Source organism: Melanotaenia boesemani, chromosome 9 (assembly GCF_017639745.1).
Source record: "Melanotaenia boesemani isolate fMelBoe1 chromosome 9, fMelBoe1.pri, whole genome shotgun sequence".
NCBI lineage: Eukaryota > Metazoa > Chordata > Actinopteri > Atheriniformes > Melanotaeniidae > Melanotaenia > Melanotaenia boesemani.
This window is the reverse complement of record NC_055690.1, coordinates 17,170,287-17,182,974: the sequence shown is the minus strand read 5'-3', so window position 1 is coordinate 17,182,974 and position 12,688 is coordinate 17,170,287.

The window sequence follows — 12,688 nt, the reverse complement described above, 5'->3', positions numbered from 1 at the left end:
AAGAAAGAGCATAGATATGGAAAGATACAAAATTCTGGAAAAAAAAGAACTAATGTTGCTTTTCAGTGTTTCTTTAGAGTTTCTGGGCAGCAAAGATCTGATGCAGAACTTGCACCATTTCTCCCGGTACAGTAAGTAAAAAGCTTTTTTATAACACCGTTGATGTATCTTATGTTGTAGCTGAAACTTTACTAGGTGATTCAGTGATGCCGGTTCACTGCACGCATATCTGTTACCTAAGAGCAGCAGATTAACACAGCCATTTTGTTTTGCTCCCATAAGGTAAAATACATAGGTTAAAAGGGCTGTAGGATATTTTTATTTTATTTTTTTATTTTTTTTTGCCTGAATGTTGTGATGAAATGTGGTGACACTATGTCTCTTTGTGAAGTTGTTTTTGTGTTCAGCAGCTAAATAAAGAATGACAATGATATCTGAGGATACAAAGAAATCACTTTTTCGTGGCTGTTTCACATTTTGCAGTGAGACATGATATTCAAAATGTTTGAAAACACTTGTTCTTGAAGAGCTTATTGGCATGTTGATAATTGCTATGTTTTTGTGCTTATGACTTGTTAAATTGATAGTAATTTTACAGCTAAACCCGACTGACATTATTGGGTGAGAAGAGAATGGCTCAACTTTTATTGGTGTGTTTTATTGTTGGCCAGTCTACAAGAAAAGAAGTTGGTTGGCAAACAAGCAGCACTGCTTCTCCATTAGTTGATAAGCGTAAAACCATTTTCAAAAGAAAGCCATAAGAGCTGCAATCTCACTTTTTCCAGCTGCAGAATATCTTAGTCTTGCACTCACTTTCATTTCTAGTATTGCAGCATCATTGGGTGTGAGATGTGAGAGCATCTCTAATGTGATTGACCACAAAGATCCCTGAAAGATCTAATCTGTAGTGTTTCATTAACTCAGTGTCATTCAGCATTCAGCATTTTCCTTTTAGACCTTCTCGTCTCCGTTTAAGAAATTCTTAACAGCTCTCCTCTCATCTTGTTGCAAGTTTTCAACTCCAGAGCAAGAAAGAGACAACTTTAAGGTGTGTGTGTGTGTGTGTGTGTGTGTGTGTGTGTGTGTGTGTGTGTGTGTGTGTGTGTGTGTGTGTGTGTGTGTGTGTGGACAAAAGTGAACAGGTTGTCACAGGCTGCTCACACTCAGACTGTCCTCCCCACAAATCAATTAGCATGAATGGATAAGCATAATCAAATATCACTTTGAAAATTTTGGCCTAAAGGAATTGTGGGACAGAATTTAATCTCCTTTTTTTCCTAAAAGGACACTCCAATATTTCTGATGCTAAAGGAGATAATGAATTAAGCAGCGAAGCCCCTTTGAAGTTCTTGGGTACTCTAAGGTCATTTCAGAAACTTTCCAAAGCAAAGACTTTTCAACAGTACCTAGGGTCAAAGCTTCATAAGACAAATTCTCTCAAATCTGTGAAGATGTTGTCTTGCAAGATGATGCATAAATAGCTGAAAGTCACCACTTACTCATTATTATCTACACTAGTCAGTCTCCTCTGATGCAATCTGCAAGAAACTTTGCCATTTATTTAGGTTATTTCACAATGAAAATTTTAAGGGGTGTTGCAATTTCTTTGAAAATCAGTCTTGCAGACTGCACATATTGGATATGACAAGTACCCACCAGATGCACACTTCTATTTTTTTTTTTTTTTGTTAGATAAATCAGTGAAAAGAATGCAGAAGGCAAGATTGCATTGAGTTGCAGAAGCAAGTGGAACAGAGGCCAGCCTTATAAGGACCTTCATGCAACACATGATGCGAATCAACAGAGAACAAGCACAGACAGAAACTTGAAACTTGTCCTATCATGGAAGTCCTATCCATTGGGACCTGTCAAATTCTTGTTTGTGTAAAGAACTCTGAGACATCTGTGGTGAAAATTAGTCTATGAAGACATCTCTGCAGCTTTAAACCTTCCAACATAAAAATGTGCAACAGAAAATACAACACTATGTAAAACAACATACCTTACCTAATGCACGACTCAGGGGAAAACTGAGAAAATGAATTCTAGCTTGAGCCCTCTGTTAGCATTCGTCATCACTCCCAACTCTTTAAGAAGCAGGATTTAACCAAGAAGTGGCAGTCTGACTTCACTAAAGGGATTTATAAAACCTTTGGAGCAGTCGGTTTGTCACTGCTTTTCATCCCAGGAGCACTCTAGCTCATCCGGCTTAATCACTGACCTACGCAAACACCAAGTAAAGCCTACTTCTCTTTGGAATTTTGCAATTACTATGTATTCTGTATATCCTGCCTGCTCAGGGACTGAGACTTAATGCAAGTGCATATCTGACTAAGCTAATAACCTGCATTCATAGTGCAAAAAGGAAAAAGAAAAATCACAGAAAATCCAGTGTTTGAGTCTTGAAGTCAGAGAGCCAGTACATAATGAAAAGGTTGGGTTCATCCAGGCAGGAATGGGGTTTGCCTTTCTCTGGACGTCTGGCCCCTTCTATGAATTATGAACCATAATCACACCACAGGCTCCCAAGGGACCACAGATGGATTGGGGGCAAAGCAGCCAGTCTGAGCCAGACGTGTCTATACCCATTTGTGCTGAATGAGGGGATTCACTTGTTTGCATAAGTGCTTCTTTTCCTCTTGCCCTTTGCACAACACCTTGGTCCCAGGTTAAAAGATGGACTAAATGTGCCTGAAAATTCCTGCATATAAACAGGTGTGACTGCTGTTTGCTACTAACTAAGTCATTGGTGAGGACAGAATGATGACGACATTTTAAAGCAAGAAAAAGGAAACAATATTAATACATGGTGGAAAACAAATCACAGAGTGCCATGTAATTAAGTATTAAGCTGGTTTGGGCTACTAGGAAGCCTATTATGGTTGTATATTCCAGGTCAGCTTTCTAATGGTAAAATTTATTTGTTAATCAGCTGATTGCATTCAGAATAATAAGGCAAAAACTTTTTCTGAAATGTATTTTCTTGTGGAAGCACTAAAAAAGATTCTTAAAGGAGCCAATGGAAGAGTAGACTCCACTGATCATATGAGCTAACCTGTCAAGCTGATGTGCTTTAAAACTGTTTAACTCTCTAACTGGGTCTGAAATCCTTTTCAGTTTTTATACTATACCTATAATATGGAATGTCTTGCGTAAACATGTGAGATGTGACATTGGATTGCACCATATGGCATTTGTTGTAATCATATTACTGGGTCCTGCACCAAGGAGGTCTCATTTGTCTGCATTAAGCCACTTCATTCAATTTTAAAGTTATAAAAACAGTAAAAGAGAGTTTCAAGTTTGTCTTTGTTACTTGGAGCAAAAATATAACTTGTATTATCTGTGTAAGAACCAAGGGAGAGGTTATAAGCCTGAGTCTTGTGGCCCTAGGCTACTCAGAAAGGGGCCACAAGAATAGCATTTTTTTCCATCTACAACAACTCAGACCTCAAAAGTTTCAATGCTATTCTTTGGATTTTAACATCCTGTTACATTTGCATCAAATAAGCAATTATACGGGGGATCCATGTAGCATGGCATGGAATTCATACTCCAACACTTCTTCTCTTGGATTTGTTTTGCGCAATGTGTCATGATTTAACTGGTAAAACATCCTGCCCAACCAGTGAGTCACTGATACATTTCAGAAATAGATGTTTATAAGTCTTAAAGTACATCTGAATTTCTCCAAAGCAACTCTGACCCTGACCTCTGACTTACTGATTAGATATTATGCTTGGCCTTAGGGCCTCTGGTTGTTTGACTCATCTCAGTATAACCTTTTCTTTCAGTGAGGTCTTAAAGCATAGATTTCCAGCCCTATGTTTCCAGGGTTTTATTATTCGTAAATAGATTTGAGCTAATTTTGGCCGAATATATTTTATATTACACACAAAATGCCATGTTTAATGTACTACGCAACTTAAACTCAACTTTTGCTTAAAGCAAACATTTTTTTTTATTTGCAGTGTGTGCAAATATCTGACATGGGTGATAAATGAAAAAAAAAAGTCATTCCTGTTATCTTGCTTTTGACACATTCTCCAGCACTCTGTCTTCAACCTGCAGATAAACAAAACAGTTCAAAAGGACTCTTATACATCACAGTGGTGCTGCCATACCACAATACATAAGCAATATCCATGACTCAGTGTGCAGATCCAGAGATAATGAAGCAGTCAAGAACTATTTCTTTACCACAACAATGCCCCAGCTTTTACTGCACTCCTTTAGCAAAAGGCCTCCTCAGCTGTACATTATTGATGGAGCTTAAATTGAATGTCTCTTTGTTCCTCCTTCAATGGACACCAGGCGTGTGTCTCCTCTACATGGAGGGTGGTGGTGAGTGTTGGGGGAGGGGTGCAGGGGTGCAGGGGTGGGTGACTCACCCCTATCCCATCATGCAGCAGGCAATTCATCCATCACATTAAGAGGTGCCACATCAATCATTAACAAGGAGTCCCCTGTTGAAAGGATGATGGACAGCTCGACAAATAAGTTAAGATGAAGTGGGACAAGGTGATGCTGGCCTTTTTCACTTTTAAGGCAAATTATTCAAGCCGCAACAATGGCATATCCAAATGCAGGCAATGAAACGATCCTAAATAGAAATTGCCATGATTCTGAAAAGAGCAAAATATTAATAGATAATAGGCTCTTGGTTACAGAGCATAAAACTCTGCTGAACTCAACTTGGAGTAAATTTGCCTACGTTTTTAGGGAACCTAGGGTGGTCAGGCACAAGCTTCACTTAATGCTTTCTCTTGGGTGGCCAGCCACTCTAAAAGAGATTCCAGTGTTTTTCTGCACTCCAGATATATGTGATGTGTACTCTGATAATCTAGAGCGCTTGTGGGGATTTTTACTGCAGGTATGGCATCCGCTCATGCAGAATTGGATTATTCAGCCTTTTGGAGGGATTTAGCATTTTAGCTGTCTTTATTCTGACTGAAGTTTGCACAAAGGATAAAACTTCAAACCTGTTTGCCTTCAGTCAGCATACCAAAGACGTGCTCATACTTGTAATCTTACCTGTAGAGTTGTGTAACCAAGTGCTAAAGACACCAATGATAGTGTTTTACGTGAAGCAGATGAAGCAGAATAAAAGGACTTTGCAGTTTTTGCTATGTGCAAAATTTCAGTATTCTTGCATAAATATAATTTTTGCAATATGATAAATATAATTTTAATTTTATGGCCTAAACCATTACTTGTTTTGTTCACTGTCACTGCTTTCAGTATGGTTTCAAGCTGTGAGTTGCAGGCCTTTGTTCTTAATGAACAATTAATTGTTGAAAATACATTTAATATGTCAAAACTCATATATTTTGTTTAAAAGTTGGACGTGATCAAACTTGGATAATCAGGTGACCAGACCCATGATTTTCTGTTGCAATGATTATGTTGTAGTTGACGTGTAAAGACAACTTTTCACTTATAAATCAGATAAGGTGTAACTTTATCCAATGAAAAGATTCTATACGAAGTGAAATGGTGTATTTTGGCATAATCTTCAATTATCCGGCACAGTGGATCAAAGAATGACAGAAAATGAAAGTAAAATATGAGTGACAAGGAAACAGAAAACAAAGAACTGAAACAGAGCTGTCCCAACCTGGTCTGAAACTAACATTTTAAAAATTAGACCTCTGACTTTTTCTCTTTCATATGAAAGTCTTGTCAATCAATGAACAATTCACAATGATGCTGGAGCATTTGCTTTTGATTTGTAATACAGCTGCAGGTGTCATCTGAGGGCCAAAGGACACCTCAAAACAGAAGAACGTGTTGTTTGAAAAACATACATTCAAGTTGGGACCTCCTCCTATGAAAGCTGTACAGCTTCAACAGTTTCCAGACAGAGAGCCTTTTCACCTTCTCTTTTTTTCCCCTTAATATAAAGGGCTCTCAGAGAAATGCCAAACTGAAGAGGATGATAAGGTCTAAAAGAATTCCATGAAAAAGTGTTCACTTCTCCAGCAGCTCCATGGCCAGAGGTGGTGGGGAAAAAAGCAAATTTGCAAGGAATGTAACTCAAAGCTCAGCACCTGCTAGCAGATCCTGCCCTGTGGAAGGAGATATGCTGTCCTTGTATTCAAAACAAACAGAGACATGGGCAGCTTCATGCCCTCTGCTAGGCCTCTTAACAAATATAACTCCCAAGAGTCCCATTACACCTTCCACATTGAAAAACCAGACATGTTGCAATGACATAAACACACACACTTGCCACTTACTGAATTGCACACATTCATATATTTAATAGAAGGCTGTAGTTTAGAAGAAAAATAACAGGTGTTTTTATTATATTTGTCAGGAGCCATTTTAGCTTTGTGTAACAGCAACGGTTAAAAGCCGAAGGAGGTTATGCATCAGACTAATTCAAAATAAATTGAAGTGTGTTTGTCCAACATGATAAATACACATGTCAAGGCTTAGGATTTAATTGCAGCACTTGTTTGTCAAAAGATTTTGGTTGAGTGTTTTATTATTTTCTTTCTACATATCAAGAAATTTGTCTTTGCAGTCTGTTTACAATTCTGCAATCAATAAATAAAATGACACACTTTGGTTTTACATGAAATAAGTTGCAAAAATCTTTTCTTATGTTGTCAGATAACCTGTACTGAAACATTGTGTTCATGTTGTAGAAACCACAAATATATTACCGGGATGAGCAGTCATCAGAACTGCGAGTCATGACCTTTTCCCCTGTTGCCAGATCTCCCCGCTCATTTAATCAGAGCTTCTGATTGCTCTCATTCAGAACCAAGGAGCTTGTCAAATCCAAGATGTGTATTTTGGTACATTTTTTAATAATAGTGGTACACTTCTCTTGCTCTCATCCAAAGGTGTTCTCACAACTAATTTGACTGTTGGCATTTAACTGAGCTGAACTCAGTGGAATCTGATTGGCTCAAAGTTTACTTTCTATCCCTTAAAATATACCAGCTGAGTTTTACTCTCTTGAGCTATAAGTCTGTCTCAGAATCTCCATGGCAACAATTAATGCTAATCCGATGCCCAAGCACTCATCTCTTCTTTTTGATCTATTTCAGTGCAGTCAAATCAATGATTTGAAATGATCTTTTGGGACTTTATGGTCAAGTGGGCACCAGCACAGGCAGTTGTTGAATATATCCCACAACACTAACTGAAAGCTCAGGAGTGTGTGCTATATTCACCCTTGTTCTCACCTACTCTCAGGCCTAATTGGACCAATGCTGATTCACTCCACATACACTGTTCCCGGTACCTACTCCTAGGTACACACTGCACTCATACTGTATCACAAAACATCATCTGTTTAGTGGGAAAGACAAATATGTTTGTTGAAATCTCATGCAGAGAGCGTATGAGTTGTACCAGTATCTGATGCAGCAAGTACAGAAAAGAACATCTGTGGAGGTCTGGTGAATTCCCCTTTTGTCTGATGTCTTACCCCTCAAATATGTTTCTTTTTAAACTTGCATTTTTTTTCAAACCCCCCTGTTCTGCTGACTCCAGTTGTTTCAGAAGATTTATTAGATTTTCCCTAGCTCAGTTTGGAGCCACAAAAGGCTTTATTTTTTTACATATGGAGCAGTGAATCACAGGGCCTGTAAGTATTCCTTCATTTTGTGCTAAATCCATTAAATCAGGAGATAAACACTTTGCTTTGATTATAAGTAACAAAAAACTTGCTGACATAAGACTGTTTTTATATTTTGCAATCACAACTAGGATAGACTGTTCACTTTTCCACTGCAACAAGAAAAGTGGGACACCAGCATTTTATAATTAACAAAGCCAAAGTGTTGAGTAAAGCCAAGAAACAGCAATAAATGTTACCTGAGTAGAATAGTAAAAATGGTAGATAATATTAAGCTACTGTGTCCAAAGATAACAAAATCTCTCATCAAAATCTTAGTAGTACCTTATATACTGGAAAGCGTTAGTTATTAATTTAGTATGATTGACATGAAAAAGAAGATAAAGTACAAAACACGTAACAATAAGTTATATAAAGCTGTAAACTATAACTTAGCTAACATCTATTAACTTCCTTCTGAAGATCCTTAGCAACATGTGAATGCACATTTGAAAATATTTTACAGACTCATAGAAAGCAAAAACCTTCTAAAACAGTATGTTTTAGTTACCAGGGTAACAAGCTCCCGCTCAGTATGCTGTAATGAAACCAGCACTTCAGCAAAAAGTTTGGAGACTACACTATGTGCTGTCAGACCCCACCAAGTAATTTTGGTACCTAAACCAAGTAGTATAATGTTAAAATTGACAACATATCTTCTGAAAGTAAAAAAGAAAAAACAGAAACTTTACTTTTTGCTGTTGTAATTACATCAGGGAAAAGCTACTAACTTACTTCTGTAGATGTTGCTTCCTTGCAGTTTAACCATGTTCATTAAACACACCCCCACCTAACATGGTGTTGCAGATGCCATGGTTTGTTAATGTACATCTGACTTCTGATTAGCTTGTATTGGCACAAGTCTTTGGTACATACTGTATGTGTAAATGCAACCAGGGAGTATTGGAGATCCAGAGAGATCCAGAGATCCAGAGAGATCCATATTACAATCTGATGGTCTGGCCTGCATTTCTCCATATTCTCTTTGCATGAAAGTGATTGTGTCCCCAACCACTGTGAAGACTGCTGTACCTCCAGTTTGTGAAAAAAAATGCTAGCATTGGGGTGTGTCCATGTAACCCTTACTCACTATTTATTTTGCAGCTCCTATAATGCAAATGTATCATATTTGACACACAAGTTTCTGAGACCTCCATATAGCTACATAATTAAAATGTCTCTTTAGCATCCTGTTGTATTAAAACGACCCCCCTCACTCTTCTAATTTCACCGTTTGGTGTTTTTCCTTCCAAATACTTTCTGAATAAACTTGATTCAAACATGATTGCATATTATTCTTTGCTGGCCAGAAGACTTATCCGCACCAAGTGGAAGGATTCTCAGCCCCCAACATTTGTAGCTGTGATGAGCCATATTCGATTAGTTCAATTTCAGAGGGTGTGTTGGAAAATTCTGTTTCCTGGCATCCATTCATAAATTTAGTAGAGAATATGTCAATTATGTATATTGATGATTTATTATTATGTTATTATGTTGAATGTATATCACCCAATAACGGTGTTGTGTGTACTTTAGGCATGGAGTGCTGTTTATCTGTTTCTATGTGTTCTCTTTATTTCTACTTTTTTCCAATTCTATTCTATTCTATTCTCTTCTATTCTATTCTATTCTATTCTATTCTATTCTATTCTATGATAAAAAAACATATATGAATATGTCTGACCATATTTTTTTATGTGAGATCTGGCATCTAGAACTGGGACGAGGGCAATTTTTTTTGTTTGTGTGTTTAGCTTATAAAAATTATTAATATAAATATATATATAAAAAAAACAACACTTGAACAAAAACAACAAAAAATCCCATTGTATACAGTTTGACATGTCTTCTGCCCTCTAGTTGAAGAGTAATTTTTTTAACAGTCATAAGAACCTTTATGAGAAAAAAAGGGTTGGGTCTTATTTAAAGATCCAATGAAAATTTTAAACAGCAAAAATATTGTTTGTTTTTCCATTTCAATGTCAGGTCTTACCGAGATGGAGACTATCGATTAGTTTTTTAGGTGCAAAATAAAACCGTTAAATGAGTTACTGTAACCAGCATGCTAAGTGCATGCAGGCCAGTGGGGGTTTGCAAAATTGGACTTTTATGAGATTCTATCACATGGTCTTTGAAAATAGAAATGATCTAGTTTACATGTTTATTTGTATAAATATCACTAGAGCTATAAATATGAGCCATTTAAATCTCTCCATAAACTGAGCCTAACTGCTCAGCAGAACCATGGGATGGCTTGCTTAAACTAGGCTAACACAGAAATCTGCCTACCTCTGAAAGCCTCTAAACCTCACAACATGTTTTATTTCTTGCAGTGTTTTTGACTGTTTGTCAGTTTGCTGCTTCTAAACTGTGGCCGGGTGCCAGTTAGTTTAGCTGAGCTTGAAGATTTAAAAGGAGAGCAAGCCAAAGATAACAAAATCCTCTGAAAGAGCCATATTTATGTTTAATAGGCTGTGTTGTGTGCCAGGCTATTGCATAAAATGGCCAGATACTTACATTTATACTTGAATATAATTATTTGGTAGATATTTTCATCCAAAGCAACTTAAAGATAAGATACAAGTGAATTTATAGGTGTTATTCAGATTTAGTTAGAGCCAATGTCTCCATCTCAGCCTTCAATTCTACTGCAATAGTGTTGGCCATTTACCTCATCACAGCGAGATACCATGAAACCAAATTGTTATTATGTTAAATAATTATGTTAAAGACACACAGGGATGTACTTAGAAAAAAAAGGCTGTGCTTTTATGCATTGTTCTGCTTTTTCTAGTATTTCTTTCAGCTTTCCAGCTTCCCAGTTTCATTTTAAAAGGTTAATGGAACAGCTGGACCTTCGGCTGTGGCTTTGCCTGCTCAGCAGTCTAGTTTTACTGTTCCTTTGTGAAATTCATATTTACCTGCATTCTCAGTTTATTTTTCCCAGATTATTAGAACATCACACCAGCCCACAAGCAAGATTCTGACAGTGTTTATTCAAAATATCATATTCTGAGACTCATCATGTTCATATGACTGCCCTAATATACAGCTGGCCCATCAATTTTTCATGATTATGCTGTCTGCTTAGCCTAATGTATTGCCCACAGACAGACTGGTGTATGATAATTATAAAGGAAATGACAGAACAATTAGTCTCCCGGCTGAGGACAAATCCAACCAAAAGGATTTTCATATATGTTGCAGATAATAGTCTAAAAGACACAATTATAATAGCAGAAATATAAAAAACTGTTAACAAAAATGTATCACAACACGACTTGACTTTAAGAGAAGATGTAATAAGATATGCTCTGTCAGGAGCAACACAAGGGAAGTGAAATACAGATTTCTAGCAGCTTTTTTCTCCAGCTCCCCCACAGCTATTAACATTTTAGAGGGCAAAGCTGCTGGAACCAAAGGTTAATGTCCACGCCATTAGAGAGTGACAGTGCACACGTTTATCCCTGTTGGTTTAATTAAATTACAGTGAATCCATAACAGGGGGATTTATCCTGCTCATATAGTTACTGCAGTCTTAATGGAGCACTATATTAGTTCAGCTGATTTACCGCCTCGTGTTTCAAACTGTGTCGTCTTTTTGTTGAGTTTGTCATGGCCTACTTAACAATACAGGAACTTGTAATTAGATCATTTGTCAAGTAAGCTTATTGCCATTGTTGCTCTTTTCATTGTACAAGGGGGACTTTTTTTATTTTGCATGGCCTCAGTTAGAAAATCCTTCTTATGACTTTGCAGTGACCAGATAAACTGGAAAAACAAGCACACTGTGGACTGTCTTGCCTGTCAGATAGTTGACATAACTTAAGCCTGTGGTGATTTCAGGGTAATACAAGAAATCCTGTCTGAGTGTGAAGCTATTGAAAATTATATCTCATAAGCTGTATACTCCTGTGTGTAAACTAATAATGAAAAAAACAAATTAATGACACTGTGGACAGGTGAGCCATAGCAAAAGCTTAAAAAAGAAAAAATAATAAGTATGGTGATTATACACCCTCTAGTGGAGGATTAGCACAAAACCATAACTTCAAAAACCCCCAGGCAGTTTTATTTTTTATCTTCTTTGCCTTTAAAGCACATCAGACCTCAAACTTCAGCAAACTTTTGAATGCATTAATCTGAAACCAAAATTTTCATATTAAGCAGCTCTTTTTTTTGTACCATCTGTAGTCCATATATTAAAAAACATCATTTGTGTCTTTGTGTGCCTGTGCCACTTTTCCTCAGTTAAATGAATTAATCCTTTTAATTTCCTGGAACTCAAGATAACCAAAGCCAGCTTGTAAATCAGGAACTGTACTGTGGAGACTGTGAGATTTGCTCTAACATAGGAGTTTAGATCATAACATGCAAAGTGTGCTTTTGACTGCAGGCAACTGTCTGCTTTTAAAAACATGGGCTGTTTCATATTTTGTAGCATTTAATTATAATGCATGCAGGACATGAAAAACATATATTTTATACAGAAGCAATTGGAAAACATACAAATTTTTTCAGAGGCGTTGCCACTGTGAAATGACATTATTAAAGCAAACATTTCATCCAAATGATTTTTCCTGAAGGTTAAATGTAAGGTTAAATATATATTTGAAATGCAGTTTCAGAAAATAGATAAATATACTCAGTCATTCTCTTGGTCTCTTTGCATTTTGTGGGATGCACACTGTTTTTGTGTAATTCAAATTCCTCATTAATCCACAGATTTTATTAATCAAATGCATGTAAAACATAAAAGTCCTTTAAAGATATTTACACACTGATGAGGAATCTTGATGTAAAACTTTAATTTTACTGACATATTTATGTTTGTGCTAAAAATTAAAAGAGCAGTTTTACATAGTAGAAAACTGGTGTATTGATTTTATTTCCAGGAGTATGGTGAGATGGTGGATAGCACTCATGGAAATACAGCCAGCAATTATGTTAGTAGTCACATCTGTATGCTTGTAAAACTTTCCAAGTTACATATTTGTATCTGTCCATTGGCCGTGGCTTACTAATTAGTTGAGACCAAAAGACACTAAGCTATAG